Raw genomic sequence first — 21,658 nt, forward strand, 5'->3', positions numbered from 1 at the left:
CAGGATGACCCAGTGGAAGGTTCCAGGGCCGAGAATCACAGGACCTGACTCTGGCATAGACCAGTCACCCAACCTCGGACACGTGTCTTGAACTTCAAATCTTGGGCTTTCCATGCATGCGTGCTTTGCCTCTCGCAAAGCACCCCTCACACATAAGCCATTGTGAAAGCCTTCATCACGTTCCCCAACAAACTGAGTAGTCGTTACATCCCAGGATTGTGTCAGGTGCTGTGGGTAGTACCCAGGCTCTGCCTTCAAGGATCCCATGATCCAGAAGGATATGGGGAAGGATTGACACAAACAGATGATGATATAATAAGTAACGAGTCAATAACTAAATTTGGGGGCACCTGGCTGGCTCAGTCAGTGGAACATGGGACTCTCGATCTCAGGGTCGTGCATTCAAGCCCCACTTTGGGTGTCGAGCTTACTTAAAAAAAGGTAATAATAAATAAATAAAATAAATTGGAAGCGTATCTCTTAAAAAAAAAAAAAGAAGAAGAAGTACACGTCGGGGCGCCTGGGTGGCACAGTCGGTTGAGCGTCTGACCGTGGTTTCAGCTCAGGTCATGATCTCACAGTTGGTGAGTTCGAGCCCCGCATCGGGCTGTGTGCTGATGGCACAGAGCTTGCTTGGGATTCTGTCTCTCCTTCTCTCTGCTCCTCCCCTGCTTGTGCTGGCTTTCTCTCCAAGTAAATAAATAAACTTAAAAAAAAAAAAAAAAAAGAAGTACATTTAAATGGGACATTATGGTATCATTAATGATTATGTCTGGTTTAATCTGTCAAAATAATAGATAACACTGAGTGTTTATCATGTTCCAGGCATCTTTTTTTTTTTTTTTTAAGTTTATTTATTTATTAAGAGAGAGACAGAGAAGCATGAGCGGGGCAGGGGCCGAAAGCGAGGGAGACAGAGAATCCCAAGCAGTCTCCTCACTGTCAGTGCAGAGCCCGACGCAGGGCTCGATCTCACAAGATGTGAGATCATGACCTGAGCTGAAAACAGCAGTCAGATGCTTAACCAACTGAGCCACCCAGGTGCCCCCATGTTCCAGACATCTTATTAACATTTAATCCTTAGAAGAACCCCATAAGACTAGATACTGTTATTTTCCACGTTTTTCTGGTGGAGAAAATGAGGTAAGTTAAATCAATTTGTCCAAAGGTACCAAGTGTCAGCACTGGGATTCGAACCCAGGGAGCCAGACTCCAAAGTTGGCCCTCTTTAATCACTGTGTACAGCCCCCCTGAAATCAGTTTTAACGCCCTACAAAAAGAGCTCAGTGTTCTCATCCGGCTAACCCCCACACTCCTTGGGGAAAAAAGGGAGGGGGACAAAGAGCCCCTTGATGGAAGGCACTTGGTGGTGAGAGTGCTTGGGTCTCCTGCAAAGCCATGCTAAGAATGAGGCTTTGACCCCCTTGCTCTTTCTTGTTAGTGCACAATCTCTATGATGACACAGAACACCGCTCCGGTTGCTCGTTTTACTCCAAGAATTTGTGAATAAGAATGCCCAAGGGGCGCCTGGGTGGCTCCGTCGGTTAAGGGTCCAACCCTTGATTTTGGTTCAGGTCATGATCTGGCAGTTCGTAGTCTGAGTTCTGCATCGGGCTCTGTGCTGACAGTGGAGAGCCTGCTTGGGATTCTCTGCCTCCCTTTCTCTGCCCCTTTCCCGCTTATGCGTGTGTGTGTGTGTGTGTGTGTGTGTGTGTGTGTGCGCGCGCGCGCTCTCTCTCTCTCTCTCTCTCAAAAATAAGTCAACTTTTAAAAAACTGCCCTAATCAAATGGGAGAGATTTTGCAAATGGCACCTTAGTGTGCTCTTTAAGAGGCTGTGGATCAGAAGAACATGAATGCAAACAAGGCACTCTTTATTGTTAAGGAGTCGATTAGAGAAGGCTTTCGGCGGGAGGGAGGTTGGGTTTTCCAAGTCACTTATTTCCCCCCACCCCTTCCCTCCTTCAGCCTTCTCCTCCACTCGCTACAGACCTCACTACTAGAGAAGGGGGCGGGGTAGACACTTAAGAGAACTAAAGACCAAACCCTGCAACAGGCCGAGAACTGGGTGAAAAGGTTCAAAGGGGTGGAGCAGATCTGGGCTCCAGGAAGAGAAAGCCACAAGAGTTCTGGGAGTTCCGCGTGGACTTTGCAAAGCCCTCCCTTTACACCCGTCTTCACGGGCTGTTAACTGTTTAGAGGACACAATTTCCAGCACCATCTGGCACAGTGATGATTTTCCAGAGCGTGCTGCTGGCAGGCTGCGGAGAAGGGAGTCGGGGAAGGAGCGCTGCCAGCTCATTTCTCACCCTCTCGTCCCGCCAGCCCATCCACACATCTCCCCGCACGGACATCCCAGCGGGACTTGTGTGTGGGGGCGTGGGAAACAGCTCACTCTCCCAAAGCCTCCAGAAGCTGGCAGTTACCAGCCGCTAGTGGGAAGCGATCACACGGAGGCCACATGCACACAACTTAGTTTTAAAAAGCTGTTTTCCGGTGGCATTTAAGTCAGTCCCACAATTTTGAAAACATTCCCGGTGTCTTTTCTTATTTAGAATCTGGGCACGGGGCTGTTTCTATTATCACAAGGACTGCTTTGGGAATCGAGTGTTTCGACAAGTATCAAGAACACTGCAAATGCTTTGGACACAGACCACATAACCCTCATTAGGATCTGTCCTGCACAATTACTTTTCAGCCATTTTTTAATGGTACATGTGGCTCAGTTGCTGGTGATAACGAAGAAAGATGACAACAGAGTATAAACGTCGTATACAGAACATCCAGAAGTATCGTCTGACTCTTAGCTTTACACTTCTTCCAGGGGGCGCCTGGGTGGTCAGTCAGTGAAGCATCCGACTTGTCCTTTCCACTCAGGTCATGATCACACGGTTTGTGAGTTCGAGCCCCGCAGGCAGCTCTGTGCTGACAGTGTGCTGCCTGCTTGGGATTCTCTCTCTCTCCCTCTCTCTCTCTCTCACTATAAATAAATAAACTTAACAGAAATATGCTTTAAAAAGAAAAAACTCCCCAGTGAATGTTTCTTTGTTTGTTTGAGACATACCAATTAATGGCTGACTTGAACAATAATATTCTCTTACATTTGGATGCCAGTCTCACTGTACAAACCTCTCAAGGGTGTGATGCTCCCATTGTCTGGTTCCTTTTCTCCTTCTTAAAGTCAAGCAAGCAACAGAAGCACAGGGGACACAAAGGGAAGGGCCTAGAAGGTTCTTAAGAGGCCAGGAGGACGGACGTGGGCACTAAAACCTCCAAAGGGAACAGAGTGGGAACTACTCAGAGATCCATGCCATTTGCCGCATTGCTTAAGCCAGGAAACTGGAGAGTCGGCCATGATTCTTTTCCCTTTCCCAGGCCATGTCCCATGTGTCCCACCTCCAAGGTCCCTGGCATGCTCTCCAACCCTGCCACCAGCAGCACTGTCTCCCCAGCCCCATACAGTCACATAACTGGCTCACTCCCGTCCTCCAGAGCTCAGGGAGGTACAGCCTCTAAGAGAGGTAGCCAGCATAGTCTCCTCCTCTTCTTTCCTCTCTTCCCTCACTCCCTGGCCCCCCATTTCTGTCCCCACTTCCTGTTTGTGTCCTTCCAAGTGCAGAACACGCTGTGTAATGACCTTATTTACTCATGTGCTAGCTCTGGCTGCTTTCCCCGCGAGGCAGTGTGTCCCCTCGAAAGCCGGGACAGGGTCCACCTTGGTCACTACTGTAGCTGCAAAGCTTCGACAATGCCTGGTATGTGTTAGCCCCGTCCCTTCCTGACTTCCTCTAGAAAATAGGGTGAGGAGATTCATACAGAATAAGGCCTGATTACCAAGGTTGTTCTAGAAATAGTGCCCGAAGGTGCATGAGTTCCGTTTGTGAACGCATGAAGGATCACGGCATGATGTGTTAACGGAGGTCCTTCCCACTGGTCATTGGTCCATCACACCAATGATTAAAACAAGGAGTCTGGGGGCACCTGGGTGGCTTGGTCGGTTAAGTGTCCAACTTCGGCTAAGGTCATGATCTCACAGTCTACGGGTTTGAGCCCCGCCTCGGGCTTTGGGCTGACAGCTCGGAGCCTGGAGCCTGCTTCGGATTCTGTGTCTCCCTCTCTCTCTGCCCCTCCCCCACTCATGCTCTGCCTCTCTCTGTCTCAAAAATAAACATTTTTAAAAATTTTCACTTTTAAAAATAAAAAATAAAAATAAAAAAATAAAACAGAGTCTGTTGGGATGCCTTGGGTGGTTCAGTCGGCTAAGCGTCCAGCTTTTGATTTTGGCTCAGGTCATGCTCTCACGGTTCGTGGGTTCGAGCCCTATGTCAGGCTCTGCACTGACAGTGTGGAGCCTGCTTGGGATTCTCTCTCTCTCCCTCTCTCTCTACCCTTCCCCCCACCTCAAAATAAATAAATAAGCTTAAAAAAAAAAAAAACGAGAAGGAGTGAGGTTTAAAAAAAGAAGAGTCTGCATAAATCTAAACTGGTAACAAGTCTCCAGATCTAACCACCAGTTTATAGGAAATACAGGGCCCAGAAGAACATGTTCAATGATACTGTAGGGACATGATCAGCAAAATCCAGAGTATGGGACACTGTGAAGGGCAAATACCCAGTTTCTTTAATAAATACATTTCAAGAAAAAAGGCTGTGAGGGGAACCTGTAGATTTAAGAAGTCCTAAGAAACGTATCTGCCAGATCTGGGTCCAGTGTCGGACTGATCCAATCTAAGCTGGCCTGGGTCCAGCATGAGGCCTCGGGGGAATAAAATTTTGTTTTAAGGAGGAACAAACAGGTTGACCTTACCAAAGATAATCTTGAAATACAGTGGCCCACAGTGGAGAACTTTTAACCTAGATAAGCTTATCCATTTATGAGGTATCCTACAGAAAAAGGGGTCTCAGCCAAGCACTCACCATAAAAGGTAGAGGGAAAATTATTTTTCCTGCCCTATGGTTTCTGGTGACCAGGATATGACCTGCTGGGACACCCCACTCCCTCCAGAGCCTACAGATGGGATCCTGGGAAAACTAGCAAAAGCCAGCAAACGGTGAGAATTCTCGCCAAAGTCAGCTGTCCCAGATCTCTATCTGTAGCGCCTGGTTGAGAGAGGAAGGTAAAATTTCATGCTGTCCCTTCCTTTCCAAATTCAGATTGGCAGGCAAAAAGACATTTGTAACAATAAGGTCTTTGAATTGTGACTCTCGAGAATTTACTTTTGGGTACCCATTGGTTGTTGATCCTTTCTCTCCCGGGGACAGCTACTGCCTTCTTATTTATCTTGCTTTGTGTCAGGTTGGGGGCCCCCCAAATTTGGCCAGAGATGTGCGTTGCACTCCATTTGCGGCTAGGGTCCTATCAACCATTGCCAGCTCTCAGGAGAACTAAGTCTTTCATTCTTTCCGTTATGTTCGGGGGAGGCTGGTGGTTATCTTGGGCAGGCAGTATCCTCCGCACCCTCTTTGGGGATGCCTCTTGTATTCAAGGGATTGTTCAATACTGCCAGGAATATTTACCGTTTGTGCCTGTTGAAACCTGACAAGATATTTGAAAGGATCTTGTTAAGTAGCTCTATGGTCAGAAGTGGGCCAGCCTGGAAGCCGGTCTTCAGAGATGAGAGGTGAACACTTTTTAGGCCTTCTCACCCGAACTAAAATGAAACCATGTAACCCAGAGGGAAAGAAACACATTCTCAAGTCTTTCCTGGAAGGATTTACTAAAATATTCCAAAGACCAACAGCTCTAAACCTAGAACACAAGAATCTTGTGATTTCCATCTTGGTTGAAGATCTTCTCCCTGATAAAAAGAAGCAAATTGAAGCCAGTGTAGTTAGATGGGCGGTTCAGCCCCTGGATACCTTTAAGACTATAAGCCAGTTTTCAGAATTAAGAGCAACTGTCCCTATCTTACAAATCTTTGCAAAACCAGAAATGCAGCTCTAGAAACAATTCAAAGTCTACCTATCTCCACCATCTCCCAAAACCCCCCTATTCATCTCAGAATGGCTACAGATGTTGTAAAAGATCAGAACTTTGGAATCAGAACCTTTCTGCTTTTCAGAAAATGAAGGAACAATTTAAGTAGTAATTACCCTACCCTTCTGATAATAGACAAATAGACCCTAAAACTCCTAGAAGAAAACTAGCTTTCTCCCAAGGTCCCTTGAAGATGTAAATGTTACCACGTTTCTTTGAAATGTAAATACCCCAAGGAGGTAAGTAAAACAAGGCTCACAGTCACCTGAGACAGAAGGGAAAAAGAGGGGAGGAGGAGGCTTTTAAAAATATAAACAGTTAAAAAAGCTCTCTGGGCCCAAATCTAGTCCACAGCCTCCATAAGGTTACTTGCCAAGGACAAATACAAATCTCAAGTCTCTTCCACAAATATTACTAAAAAGCTTCAGCCACCTGCCATCTGAGCAGATAAACTTTCCATCCGCCAGAAAGAAAATTTGGATCCCACTGTTCGTCTATAAACTAGTTAGTTTTGCCTCACGGCAAAGCTTTTAAAATAAAAGCCAGAAGATCTCTGTTGGCATCTGTCTATGTGTTTATGTATGGATATTATAAATGTGTGATTTTTCTTCTACTTCCACATAGTAATGAAGTTGTAAAGGGCTCTCTTTAATTGGCTTAAAGACAAAAACACATTCTATAAATCAAGTATGCTCTCAGAAATATGAAACTAACCCAACGGTTTTGCAAGAGATCTAGGATAATATTTGGTACACAGAAGCTAGTTTAAGTTTGTTGGTTTAATTAAAACAGGCTTGTCTTTAGAGTTTCATTTAGAGTTATCAACATTAAATATAGAATACTTTTATTCCACATAGATTTACTACAAGTCAAATAACTACTGATCTCTCTATTACAGAAATTTGTCAATAAGAAAAAATAACTTCAGATAATGGTTAACCTGTTTCATGTCTTGTGAAATTTTCATGGTTTACCTAAACATAACTGTTCAGAACAAGTGAGTTAAATGCATGCAAGTAAGATAAAAGTTTATAAATGAACTTTTCAACAATAATGATGCTTTACGATATGTCTACATAAAACTAGTTTCCAAAATCTTTTTCGTAACTTGAAACCTTAAAGTTATACTGAGATAAGTTAAATGATGGATATTCACTGAATATCTAGATCGTTTCCAAATAAGATAAAACACTGAAACAGTAATTACTGAACACAGACTTATTTATCATCCTTTGGCTTTCTTTTCTAGAGGAAGTCAAGATTTTTAGGGTGTATTAGTAAACATGTTCTGTGCCACATTGGAAAATTTACGATTAGGAAGAATATACTTCTAGAAATTATAAAATGTATTTATAAATTTGTCAGTCTACAATTGCTTACTTCTTAGTGTTCACCAGGAATTAAGGATTTTAATACTTAAGAATTCTAATTAACATATGTAATTAAAACTACTAGAAATAATAAGAGGTTTTTTTATTTTTAAAAAATTTTTTAAATGTTTATTTTTGAGAGAGAGAGAGAGAGAGAGAGAGAGAGCGAGCGCACAAGCAGGGGAGGGGCAGAGAGAGAGGGAGACACAGAATCCAAAACAGGCTCCAGGCTCTAAGCTGTCAGCACAGCAGGGCTCAAAACTCAGGAACCATGAGATTATGACCTGAGCCGAACACTCAGCTCAATCAACTGAGCCACCCAGGGGCCAAGATGCTAAACTTTATTAGGTTATATTGTACAAATGCATATTACTAATATACGTGCTCTAGAAATCGTGTGAAATTGCTAAAAATCTGGTATGTCCTGGTGTAATGTTATCAGTCCCATTTCCAGTTAATGTCTTAAAATGTTGTAGGTCACAGAAACAACCAAATTTTCTATTATAATTACAATTCTGTTATAATAACTCTCATCAGATGTTGAAACATGGTCATTTTATGTTTTTTGTCACTTACAGATGTTTATTTTACTCTGACGCTTTCGCAAAAGTGCCTCATCATCAGAAAGACAGGGGGAAAGGACTCAACAAATACTCAAGAGTACACGTCTCTGGGAACTTGAAGATTATAAAACTGCACTGGGTACGAATTTCCAGAACTCATGGACAAACTGGATTAAAGCAGGACAAGAATTAATACCATGGGACTGAATGAACTAATGAGGATTATTATTATTTTTTTTTAACAAATTAGTCTTTGAGACATTGCTGGTTCCTTAATGTTTTGGTTTTTTTCAGCTTCAAGGAAAGCATTTTTACTTTTTAATTTTGTAAAGTTTGCCTTTGTAAGTATAATTTTTTTTTAATTTTTTTTTTCAACTTTTTTTTTTTTATTTATTTTTGGGACAGAGAGAGAGACAGAGCATGAACGGATGAGGGGCAGAGAGAGAGGGAGACACAGAATCGGAAACAGGCTCCAGGCTCTGAGCCATCAGCCCAGAGCCTGACGCAGGGCTCGAACTCACGGACCGCGAGATCGTGACCTGAGTCGGACGCGACCCGAAGTCAGACACTGAACCGACTGAGCCACCCAGGCGCCCCGTAAGTATAATTTTTTAATGTTAATTTATTTTTGAGAGATGGGGGGGGTGGGGGAGAGAGAGAGAGAGCACGCGCACATGCGCACGCATGCAAGCGAGGGAGGGGCAGAGGGAGGGAGACAGAGGATCCAAAGCAGCCTCCACTGACAGTAGGGAGCCCGACATGGGGCTCAGAACTCAGAACTCACAAGCTGTGAGATCATGATCTGAGAGGAAGTTGGATGCTCAACCAACTGGACCACCCAGGTGCCCGTACCTTTGTAAGTATACATTAAATATTTACTTTTTATCCCTACTTGGTTCCTCCAGAATGTGGAAACTTAGTATTGTTATTTTCATATCTATATTGATATTTGCATAAGTTCAGTAAGCATCTGTTCTCCCTTGGACACAACGGGAAACATTGGTTATATGACCAAGGCTTCGACTGGTATGTCAGATTTGAAAATGTACGCAGAATCAGATAGGACCAAACAGCTTTGAGAAACTAAAACTGACTTTGCAGAGCCAAAAACAGCACCTTGGAAAAACCAGCCTGGTGTCTTGCTTATAGGGGTCCTGGCAGCCTAACCAGGTAAGGACAGTCACTTCCCAGCAGCCATAGGAATCTCAGGATATCTTGGGGACCTCTTGAAGAGAGAAATTCACCCAAATCTATAGGGATTTCAGGTGAAGTTTGATGGTGAGTCTTTGGCTTGCTTGGCTTCTTAGTCTGGAGAGGCTTTTAAAAGTCCAATCTAAGATTCCTTATGAAAAGTTCCAGCAAAGTGGATTTTTGGAACCTATACAGTCAATCACTATTCTTGCTGCACTTAACACAAATAGTCTGGTTAAATGTAATTTTTCTTTTTTTTTTTTTAAACATTTATTTATTTTTGAGACAGAGAGAGACAAAGCATGAGCAGGGGAGGGTCAGAGAGAGAGGGAGACACAGAATCCGAAACAGGCTCCAGGCTCTGAGCTGTCAGCCCAGAGCCCGATGCAGGGCTCAAACTCACAGACCACGAGATCATGACCTGAGCCGAAGTCGGACGCCCAACCGACTGAGCCACCCAGGCGCCCCCAAATGTAATTTTTCAATTTATTTTACAAACAGATTAGTCTGACTATGATTATCTTTGATAGAAATAAGGGTGATTATTTCAGTAGAAACTGATAACACAACCTTGTGGATATCATAATTTTTTTTTAATTTTTATTTATTTTTGAGAGAAAGAGGGAGAGAACAGGGGAGGGGCAGAGAGAGAGGAAGACCTAGGATCCGAAGCAGGCTCTGTACTGACAGCAGTGAGCTCGATGCAGGGCTCGAACTCACGAACCGTTGAGATCACGACCTGAACCAAAGTTGGACGCTTAACCGACTGAGCCACCCTGGCACCCTGTAACCTTGTGGATATCAGATTCTACTCCCGTTCATTTGTGTTCGAGGTTTTGTGATATACCTCTAATTTGGACCAGATTCTTCAAGGTTCCTCAAATCAATTCTTCGAGTTTCCTCAAATGTCTGGCTACAACTCTCCAGACTGACATTTCCAATTTTCTCCTACCCTTCTCATTTGGAATCACTAAGAACAAAGACTGTCCTTGAACCTCCATGTAAGGGACTATACCAGGTCCTCCTCACTACCCAGAGAGCAGTCAACCTTCAGGGACTTGAACCTCAGGTCCACATCTCCCAAATAAAAAGAGTCCCTCGAGATGCTTGGAACGGCACACCAGCTGGAGTTATAAAATTAACATCGACAAGGGAGGCTCCTCCCCAGAAGCAGACAGCATCTCGAGGTGGACGGCCCCTCCCACGGTCACAGATCAAGATCTTCACCTCCACTATGAAGATTTGATTCCTTTTTCCTTTTCACTACTTGCTTTTTCTCTTTATGAATGCATGCAAGGACGATGCTCCCTAACTGTGGCACCTACCTCTGAATCTACTGCTAAAGCAGTAACTGCCCAACACAAATCCTTCCTCCCCAAAATTGTTCTCGATAATAGGACAGCCCTTGATTATCTTTTAGCTGAGCAAGGAGGTGTGTGTGCTATGGCCAGCATCACTTGCTGCACTTAGCTTAAGAAAGTGACTCCTTCAGGGTGCCATTGAAGCACCCTGGGTGGCTCAGTCAGTCAAGCGTCCGACTTCGGCTCAGGTCATGATCTCACAATCTGTGGGTTCAAGCCCCGTGTCGGGCTCTGTGCTGACAGCTCAGAGCCTGGAGCTTGCTTCGGATTCTGGGTCTCCCTCTCTCTCTGCCCTTCCTCTGCTCACGCTTTGTCTCTCTCTCTCTCTCTCTCTCTCTCTCTCTCTCTCTCTCTCAAAAATAAATAAATATTAAAGAAAAAAAGTGACTCCTTCAATGGGGTCTTTCTTTGACTTTATTTGATTCTGACTGGTTTGGTTCTTGGATGCCATGGCTCCAAAGAGCACTCTAGACATTGGGAATTATCTTCCTTATAATAATCATAGTAGTCTCCCCGAAACACTGTGTTTTCTCAGAAGCTTTAAATGCATGTTTACGGCCGCTAGCCACCAAGCAGATGATCTTCCTAAGACTAAATCATCAGAAAAGAAACAAAGAGAATAACTGACTTAAGGAATGTGAGCCCAAAGTCATGACCTGCAAATGCCCCAGATAGATGCAGCAGAAAGGCATACTGACCTATGAATACCACGTGGAGGCCACGGCAAACGGAGGATGAGGCAATAAAACCTGCACGACCTCAAGAGCTGGGAGAAGCATAATGCCTTAAAATCTGATCACATCTCTCAGGCTGAGAGCCTGATCAAAAGGGGAGAATTGCCAGTGGGGTGCTTGGGTGGCTCAGTCAGTTAAACGTCTGGCTCTTGATTATCAGCCCAGGTCATAATCTCATGGTTCATGGGTTCGAGCCTCACATCGGGCTCTGTGCTGACAGCACAGAGTCTGCTTGGACTTCTCTCTCTCTTTCTCTCTCTCTGCCCCTCCCCCAACTTGCATGCTCTCTGAAAATAGACGAACAAACTTTTTAAAAAGGGGGAGAATTGTTAAGAACAAAACAAAACAAAAAAACCCACAAGACAACAAGCCCCAGTGGAGTCGCTTATGCTAAGCTCCACATCACCAAACCAAGACTTGACTTAATTACAGTTTCAGCTCTCCCCAAAATGGAATCAGAAACCAGTCAATCAGGAATTGCCTGATCAGCACTAGCTAGGTCATCTGCCCTCCAGACAGACCCCTACCATCCCGTAAAAGGAAACGGACTGGGCCATAACCAATCCATTTTCCACCTAGTATAAAAGTTCCTTGTTCCTGCTCCCTTCTGGCTAGGAAAGTCTTCCATTTTGTACAGCTCCTCAGAGCTCATTTCTACCTGCTAGGTATGGATGCGGTCCAATGCCAATTGATTTTTGTTCAAGTAAACTCTCGGTTTACCTTCAAACACAGTTCTTACCTCGGGGCCCCAACTCAGGTGCCCTGACTCCCAATGGCACCAGCACATTCCTTGCTGTAGATTATGTGGTGTCTAAAGGGGGTGTCTCTTGATCAGCTGGGGCCCCACGTGTGGGGTGACGATCAGGTAGAAGCCCACCTGAAAACATCCCCCTGAGGGAGAACGAAGGAGACAGGAGTTTACTGAATCCAACACAAGGGCGTGGTGGGCAGGACAGCAGAGGAGAGGTGGTCTGTAAGGAGGCAGTGGGAGGGGGCTGCTCTTAAGGAGGGAAGGCGAGGCGGTATGGTGATGGATGGAATTCTCCCTCTTTTGGTAACTGTGCCTAATTGTTAGTAGCCCCTTGATCAGAGCCGAGGGCCTGTCTGTAGTCAGCCATGTGGTCAGTGTGTCCCTCTCTGCATTCCATTGCTCAAGCCTGTTTGCCTAAAAGTAGCCTCCACAGATTACACCACAAAACTCTTATGGACTGAATGTATTCCTGAGAAAGGCTGACTGAATTATTGACAGAGTAATAATAATAATAATAATAATAACTGTAATAAATAATGTAATAGTATGGTCTATACCACTTCTTTATTGAAACCAGCTACTTTCAGTACATTGACCGATGTAAATATTGCCCTGAAATCTTATTTACAGTTCACACTGGGAAAAAGAAGTTCCTTTAGCAAAGTTAAACTTCAGCTCAGTGTGTTACTAGCACAACTTAATGCCCCCTTTAAAGAACGTATCTAATGCTTAGGTGGCTCAGTTGGTTAAGCGTCTGACTCTTGATTTTGATCTCAGCTCAGGTCTTGATTTCAGGATCCTGAGTTCAAGCCCCAAACGGGGCTCCATGCTGGGCGTGTGGAGGGAGGGAGGGAGGCAGGTAGGGAGGAAGGAAGGAAGGAAATATCTAGGGGCGCCAGGCTGGCTCTGTCAGTGGAGTGTGTGACTCTTGATCTCAGGATCACGAGTTCAATCCCCATGTTGGGTGTAGAGCTTATTTTAAAAAACAAACAAATAAATAAAAATCTAAAAAATAAAGAATGTACCTATTCACCCACTCCAAGGAACACACCAAACAATAGGCTCTTCATCCATTTGCACAGCGCAGAACAAGTCGCTTACATCACAAAACACCCCAGGGTGAAATGCCCAGCACCACATGGCTAACAGCTGGAGCCACTTAACGTACAATTGTTTCAACTCAGCTGACATTATGAAGAGGTAGACAGAGCAACTATTCCCCATTTAAAAAAGCACTTCCTGTTTCATGTTTGTTCCTCTGTGAAGACAGACAGCATGAATCAGTGGAGAAAGTCTAAATGCAGACACCCAATAAATAACATGTTAAATTCCTTACATTCAAATGCACAGGGAAGAAGCTGAAACAACCATCTCTTGAGGCTTAAATGAGCCTAGTAGTGATCCCCAGGGCAGAAGGCAGCCTATGATTGTTGGGGAAAGCCCTCTCCAAAACAGATGTGGTTAAGAATACTGGAGGGTAGGCACAAATAAGAAACAAATGCGGTCGTTTTCCAAATGCAAATTGTTGTAATCAGTTGTACTGAAAAGACAATGAAATTGCATGCAGTTGCAAAAGCAAACTCCATGGGTGGGAGAAAGTGGGAATTTAAGGTAAAATTATTTGGGGTAAAGAAGGGAAAGGCAACAAACACAGACTGTCTGCCAACTCAGGAGTCCTTTACTACAGCTGTCCGCAGTTTTAAAAATTTAATACGACCATACTTCTTTTCACATACATAAAAAAGACAAGCAAATGGGACATAATTTAGTTTAATGTCATAGCCAGTAAGTGATGGAACCAAGATTTGAACTCACATTTGCTGGCATCCATAACCTCTGCTCTTTCTCTTGTATTTGCTGGCTACTTGGGAAGACTTGTAAGCCACAGTGGAAGTTGCAAAGCTTCATGGGATAGCTTCATGGATAAAGACTGGATAGCTAGAAAAAACTAAGAAACTAAAAGGGCCTAAGGAAAGGAAAACTTGATAAAGAAGTCCAGGAAAAAGCCAAGCCCGTAATACAATCGAGGAGGAGGTTGACTGATTTTAAGTCGAGGGCAAAAAAGGGATCTATGGCCTTACCCCCTTCTGTGGTACTTTACAAAGCATTTTTATTCCAGTTACCTGATTAAATCTAGTAAAGCAGGCATTAATATCATCTTCATTCTTCACGTGAGAAAAAATGAGTTTCAGTTTATAGGTCTTGCCTAAGATCACACACTAGGAGTGCCAGAACAAAACTCTTGAGTCCAAATTGCAGATCTTTTCCATTAACCCCACTGAGCCAGAGAAATGGCTCTGGCTTGAATTAGAAATAAAAATAAAAGTCTTCACACATAAAAATAAGGGACAACCTAGGGGTAATAGTTAAGAGATTTGCCAGTGGTTTCAATTTAATCCAGTTAATGTCTAATGGGAGACTTTGGATCAGTTACCCATCTCTTCTGCAGGGAATTTCTACCTGAGATTACCTTCCAATATTTAAAAATGGTCAGGGTCTTTAAATGTTCACTTCTAGTGTGTCTATCAAAAAAGAGGTAGAAATGTGCCTCAGCAGTCCAGAATAGGAGCCAGTCAGGGAAGGGAGAAGGGCTGGTCTAAACTCTCAGTCACTGGGGAGAAGCATGCTCTTCTTTGACACCCTAGAGATCAATATCAGAAGTTTCCCTGTGGCAACTGGAGCCCCAGAAACTCCCCTAATTTGGATTACACCAGACCCTTAATTTGAACACCAATCCTTTCATTTGAACATTAGAAATGATAAAGAAAGAATTAAGTATCCATCTGCCTTTCCAGAATGGACCATATGTCAATATCACCCCAAAGCCCCAGTTGATGAGGGAAAGCTACTCTTTACAAAGAAGTATGCCGGCTAGTAAGTATACAAAGAATTATAGAGGGGTGCCTGGGTGGCTCAGCCAGCTGAGCATCCGACTCTTGATTTTGGCTCAGGTCATGATCTCAGGGTTGTGAGATCTAGCCCTGTGCCTGCACTGAATGCAGAACCTGCTTAAGGACACTCTCTAAATAAATAAATAAATAAATAAATAAATAAATAAATAAAGGGGAGCCTGGGTGGCTCAGTCGGTTAAGTGTCTGACTTCGGCTCAGGTCATGATCTCACAGTTCATGAGTTCAAGCCCCGCGTCGGGCTCTGTGCTGACAGCTCAGAGCCTGGAGCCTGCTTCAGATTCTGTGTCTCCCTCTCTCTCTCTCTGCCCCTCCCCCAATCATGCTCTGTCTCTCTGTCTCTCTCTCAAAAATGAATAAACATTAAAAATTTTTTTTTTCATAAATAAATCAATAATATAGAAAGAATGATAGAAAGAAACAAGCAAACCAGAAAACAAACTAAAATACGACTTGGCAACCCTTCATTTAATAGCTGAGTCAGGCAATGATCATCAATGGATGCTAAGCATTAGTTGAAAGGTTGGTGGGAAAGGGGTCCCCTCCATAAGACCAAAGTATCACCCCATAGCTTGCTTGCTGTTCACAAGGGAAAAAAACATGACTTGACAGACATGATTTCACTGTCATCTCCTTATCAGTAGCAGATAGTACAGCAATAACCACGTTATCACTTGCCTCCTGATGTTATACAGTATGTCACAACTTCATTCATGAAGGACTCTTGTTAAATAATCTTTAGCCTACTCTATAATAAAAATACAGGGGCGCCTGGGTGGCGCAGTCGGTTAGGCGTCCGACTTCAGCCAGGTCACGATCTCACGGTCCGTGAGTTCGAGCCCCGCGTCAGGCTCTGGGCTGATGGCTCGGAGCCTGGAGCCTGTTTCCGATTCTGTGTCTCCCTCTCTCTCTGTCCCTCCCCCGTTCATGCTCTGTCTCTCTCTGTCCCAAAAATAAATAAACGTTGAAAAAAAAAAAATTAAAAAAAAAAAAATAAATAAAAATACAAATATCCTAAATAAAAAAATGAGTAAAGGATTTGGATAAATGTTTCTCCAGAGAATATATATAAATGGCCAATAAGCACATGAAAAGGTGCTCCACATCATTAGCCACTAGGGAAATGCGTATCAAAACCGTAGTGAGATACCACTTGACACCCACTAAGTTGGGTAGAATCACAAAGTCAGATAATAAGAAGTGTTGACAAAAGATGAGAAACTGGAACCCTCCATACATTGCTAGTGGGCACGTAAAATGGTGCAGCCACGTTGGAAAACAGTTTGATAGTTCCCCCAAAATGTTCAACAGTTACCACGTGACCTAGTGCTGGGAGGAGAAGTTTTCCTCCACCCTTAAAGGTTCTTCTGGCTGGTCTAAGAATTAAATTGACACGAAACAGATTAACAGGAGAAAACCACATTTAGTTTCAAATGTACAGGAACACCACATGCATGGGGCATTCCAAGACAGGAAGGTAAAATGAGGCATATATGTTTATCCTGAGCTAGGGAATGAGATGGAAGAGTAGGGCAATTCACGGGGTGATAAGAGCAGATTTTTCATAATCAGAGGTTTGCCCTGCCACATTGATGGGTCACTCGGGTAAAACTTATCTCTGATAAAAACTCTCATCCTGGGAAAAACCCCCAACTGACATTCATTAGGTAGTTAAGGGAGGTGCAAATGTTTTCAGCCCACTAGGTCTTGATCACTTTCAGCGCAAAATAACCCACATGCTCAAGTGGCATACTTTATGGAGACTTCTTTTGAACCCCTTCACTTGCAATTCCAGATCTCACGACAGATTCAGGAGAACTGAAAGCAGATGTCCACACACAAACTTGTACACAAACATTTACAGCAGTATTATTCATAAACAGTCAAAAAAAAAAAAAAACAAAAACAAAAAAAGAGAGAAACAATCTGGATGTCCATTAACTTATGAGTGGACAAATAAACAACAATATTAGTCGTGGAAGAATAAAGTACCAATCTATGTTGAGACATGGAGGAACCCTGAAAATGTTATGCCAAGTGAAAAAAGCCGGTAACAAAAGATCACATATAGTATGATTCCACTTGTGTGAAATGTCCACAACAGGTAAATCCATAGAGACAGACAGTAGATTAGTGGTTGCTAAGGATCAGGGATGTAGGGGAGCAGGGAGGAGATGGGATGTGACTGCTAAAAGATATGAGGTTTGTTTTGAGGGGAATCAAAATATTCCATAGTTAGAGGTGATGGTCGCACAATTTCCTGAATATACTAAAAATCACTGAATCGTATACTTTAAAGGGGTGAATTTTATGGTATGTGAATTATATCTCAATAAAGCTGGTATTTAAAAAAATCAAGGAGGTATATAAAATCAGGGGGTAGTTGTATATACACGTATGTTTGTAATTTGTGAATCTCTCTGCAAGGAGATAAAAAAAACAACTCATGAATAGTGATTGTCTCTAGGGAGGGCAGTATGGGGCTGGAGGCCAGGGTGGGAAGATTTCCCTGTTCTCTGTTTTTACAATTTTCTTTTAACCATTCGCATTGTCTTCCTATTTCCAAAATTAATTTTAAAATAAAATTCTACATGCTTTCTAAAGAAAAAAAATTTTAACCTGAATTATTTTTAAGATTGCCAGTTTTCAGAAAATACAGGGATGGAATAACATACATAGAAATGGTCATTACATTACATTACATTACACAGAAATGGTCAAATGCAGAAGGTGGGGCATTCTACGGGACAACAGGCAGTGATTCTTGAATAGGCTGATGACTCAAAAGGGGGAGGTCAAGATTAAAACAGACTACAGAGATGCAGTCAAATGTAATGCTTGTCTTTCTTTAAACCCATCTGAGTAAGTCTAGCTATAAAGGAAAGCTTTGGGAACATTGGACAGCTGTGATATGGACTGGATACAAACGGATAATAGGGAATTATTATTGATTTTGTTATGTATGATAATAGTAGGCTGGCTATATAGGGAAATGCTCTTTTCATTTTAGGAATGGACACTAAAATAGTGATGTAAGTCACAAGGACTGTAATTTACTTTGGATACATCAGCAAAGGGAAATTAACGAAATAAATAGGGAAAACGGCTCACAACTGTTACATTTAGGTAATGTGCCTATGGGTGCTCATGATATTTTCTCCCTTTTATGTGTGTGTTTGAAACATTTATAATTAAAAATTAAATAAAAGAAAAAAATTTACCTGAGGACAAAAGCAGTTTAGAGACTTGCTCTCTAGGGGCTAAGAACCAACTTTTCTCACAAGTAATGCAGTGGTGAGTGGGGTCACACAGGGGCGAGTAGTGCAGGCAGTGGCGGGTAATCTGATCAGTGGTGAGTGGGTCACGCAGGGGTGGGTAGTGCAGCGGCGGGTAATCTAATCAGTGGTGAGTGGGGTCACGCAGGGGTGGGTAGTGCAGTACAATGGCAGGTAATCTGATCAGTGGTGAGTGGGGTCACGCAGGGGTGGGTAGTGCAGTGCAGTGGTGGGTAATCTGATCAGTGGTGAGTGGGGTCACACAGGGGTGGGTAGTGCAGTGCAGTGGTGGGTAATCTGATCAGTGGTGAGTGGGGTCACGCAGGGGTGAGTAGTGCAGTGCAGTGGTGGGTAATCTGATTAGTGGTGAGTGGGGTCACACAGGGGTGGGTAGTGCAGTGCAGTGGTGGGTAATCTGATTAGTGGTGAGTGGGGTCACGCAGGGGTGGGTAGTGCAGTACAATGGCAGGTAATCTGATCAGTGGTGAGTGGGGTCACGCAGGGGTGGGTAGTGCAGTGCAGTGGTGGGTAATCTGATTAGTGGTGAGTGGGGTCACGCAGGCGTGGGTAGTGCAGTGCAGTGGTGGGTAATCTGATTAGTGGTGAGTGGGGTCACGCAGGGGTGGGTAGTGCAGTACAATGGCGGGTAATCTGATCAGTGGTGAGTGGGGTCACGCAGGGGTGGGTAGTGCAGTGGCGGGTAATCTGATCAGTGGTGAGTGGGGTCACGTAGGGGTGGGTAGTGTCATGCCCTAGTGAGCTTCATGAGAGCAGAAACCATGTGTGATGCCACTCATCACAGCTGCCCCATAAACCCAGCCCAGAAGTCTATACAGAACAGGGACTGATAAGATACTGTCAAATTGAAGGGGTTTGGGATGAAGGTAGGGTTCGCAGCTGACACCCAAGAAAGAATTCTTGAAGACGTCTTTGGTGCGAAAAGGCGATTGTATTAAAGCATGGGGACAGGACCCATGGGCAGAAAAAGCTGACAGGTAACTGATTATATACCTTCAGGTTGGGAGGGGGTTAGGTAAGTCTCTGAGGTATTTTGGAAGCGACGTTTCCAGGAACTTGAGGCGCTAGGTGCTGTTAGGAAAACGCCATTTATCACCACTTAGTAAAACCTCAGTCATGAGACCCTTCAGATGGATACCAGGGGCCATAAGCTTGGAGTATGATTGCCAGCATACATCTTGGGGGATTTGAGATAAAGGAAGTTTCCAAAGGAATTATTATATGTTAAAGCAGACTCACAGGATCCCGAGGGGTCAGGATAATGTTAAGCCAAGATCCCCTTTTGCCCCAGCAAAGTGTCATCATCAGGGCAGCTGAGCTCCTAGAGGGAGGTCACCCTGCCTGTTTCAAGCACTTGTCTATGGGCTGTAGGCTGTAAGAGAATTTAATTTTTCATTTGCTTTAGTTTCCCACATCACCATGCAAGCCCTTAAACCCCTTTCCTTTGTTCTTGGGTAGCCAGGAGTCTCCGGGGAATATCACACATATTCCACGTGGGGAGGGAGGGGGCCAGCCTGTATTTTTCCCTCGGCTCGCATAATACTTCCTCATCAAAATGAATAAATGCAGAAAGGAAAAGAAGAACGTGCTGTCTTACATGGCATAGTATAAAGACCGCAGAACTCAAGAGTCGGAAGATCCAAGTTCAAGTTCCAGCTCATACTTATGAACTGAGTGAACCATGACAAGTCCCTTAGCTGCACGTGGCAGTTTCCTCCCCTACGATACAAAGCTCATCCCATGATGCACCTGAGCCACCCTGCAAAGCGGCATGTCTCAAGTGAGCTAGCACAGGAGCAGGCCTCCTTGTTCCCACCTTCCAAATGGGTCTGGAACCCACCGCCCTCATCCACACACCGACTCTCCTCTGGCCCCTGGCAGCAGGCCTCTCTGGCTCTGAAATTCACTCTCTCTCCTCCACCTTGCCCCCCCAAATCCTCTGGCTGGAAGGCAGCGTAATTTTTTAAAAACTTTTAAAAACCAGACTACTTACAAGGGAAAATGTCAACACACACAGAACAGCGTAACGAACATCCATATACTCATCAATCAGCTCCCACAATTACCAACAGGCTCCACTTTCCGTTTTACCAATTCCTCCCACGCATGAGCATATTTTTTTTTTGAAATCTTTTAAATGAAATCTCAGACATCAAATTATTTCACCTGTCAATATTTCCATATGTATCTCTTCTAGAAGAGCAGTATGTGTCAAAGATGTCCTTTTATGGCCACTTTGTTTCAATCGGGACACGACAAGGTGCTCCCCCTGGCATTTGGTTCACATGTCTCTTAAACCTAATCTTTTAATCTATAGGCTTCTCCCCCTCACGCTTCTTCTCCCGTGCTGTCTTTTCCTTAAAGAAAGTGGGAATCTTTTAGAAATAAATCATGTGACTCATCTTCTTAGAAATGTCTAACGGCATCCCGCTGATGATAAATGCCTAGGGTTCATTCATTCATTCATTCATTCAGTAAATCATAACAGAGCACCCACTATGTGCCACAGGCCACTAGTAGATGGGGGAAATGCGGGTGAATATGGCAGACCCTGCCTTCACAGGGCTCAGATTCTAGTGGAAAAGAGAGCCAACAAACAGGTAAACTAATAAACGAACAACCTGGTTTTAGGTGGTGATGCATGCCATGATGTAAATAAGACAGCACGCCGAAAAAAAAAAATCACAAATGGGGGTCTGCGTGTGAGCAGAGGCTGCACAACAGGAAGGCGTAGCCACAGAACAGTGGGACCTTGTGTCCCAGGCAGAGGGAAACCAAGCACCAAGCATGACAAGCTGGCTGTGGTGGGGAGAGAAAGCAAGCTGGTGTGGCTGGAGCCTGGCTGGTGAGAACAGGGTGAGGGATGGGGGCAGAGACACCTGCTGGACAGGGCCACAGGAGGCTTTGGGAGCGTGATGGGAAGTCTGGATGTCGTGGAGAGCGAGGGAAACCTTTCGAGGGTTTCTGACCTGGGGGTGACAAGGTCTGATATAGCTCTCCAGGGTCTGGGGCCACTGCCCTAGCTCACAGTGCCTTTCATTCCTGTGACATTACACACTCCTTTTCTCTACACTCATGGTCTCATGCACAGTAACGTGCACGGTCCTGCCCACCTGCCATTTTCACAGGCCTCGCCTCTACTCATCCTGTAGTTCCAGCAGGGTTGGGAAGGTTCTCCTGACCCCTCCATCTAGCTCAGGTGCCATCACGGTATCCGGACTTCTCTTTCATAGCACTTGTCACAGGGGCAACTGGCCAATTATGGGTATAATCATTGGTTCAATGTCTGCCTTCCCCAGCAGACTATAAGCTGAGAACAGAAACTGATCTTGTTTCAATCTGTATCTCCGAAGCCTAGCACCATGCCTCGCATATTAGGCAATAAACTGTTTGCTGAGTGAATGGATAGCATTATCTTCACATTGCACTGAATTTTATGAGAAAAAATATCCACTGTCTTGAAATAGAAATGCACATATTCAACCCCTGGTCACTCAAAGAATATTAAAA

At 44.1% G+C, this 21,658-nt stretch overlaps 1 protein-coding gene across 1 annotated transcript in view; it reads right to left on the reverse strand.

Moving 5' to 3' along the window:
- The window catches only part of NID1 (nidogen 1), an 84,716-nt gene that overhangs the window by 56,336 nt on the left and 6,722 nt on the right, over positions 1-21,658 (reverse strand). The gene's annotated exons all lie outside the window — the stretch shown is intronic.

Source organism: Panthera onca, chromosome D2 (assembly GCF_046562875.1).
Source record: "Panthera onca isolate mPanOnc1 chromosome D2, mPanOnc1 haplotype 2, whole genome shotgun sequence".
Taxonomy (NCBI): domain Eukaryota; kingdom Metazoa; phylum Chordata; class Mammalia; order Carnivora; family Felidae; genus Panthera; species Panthera onca.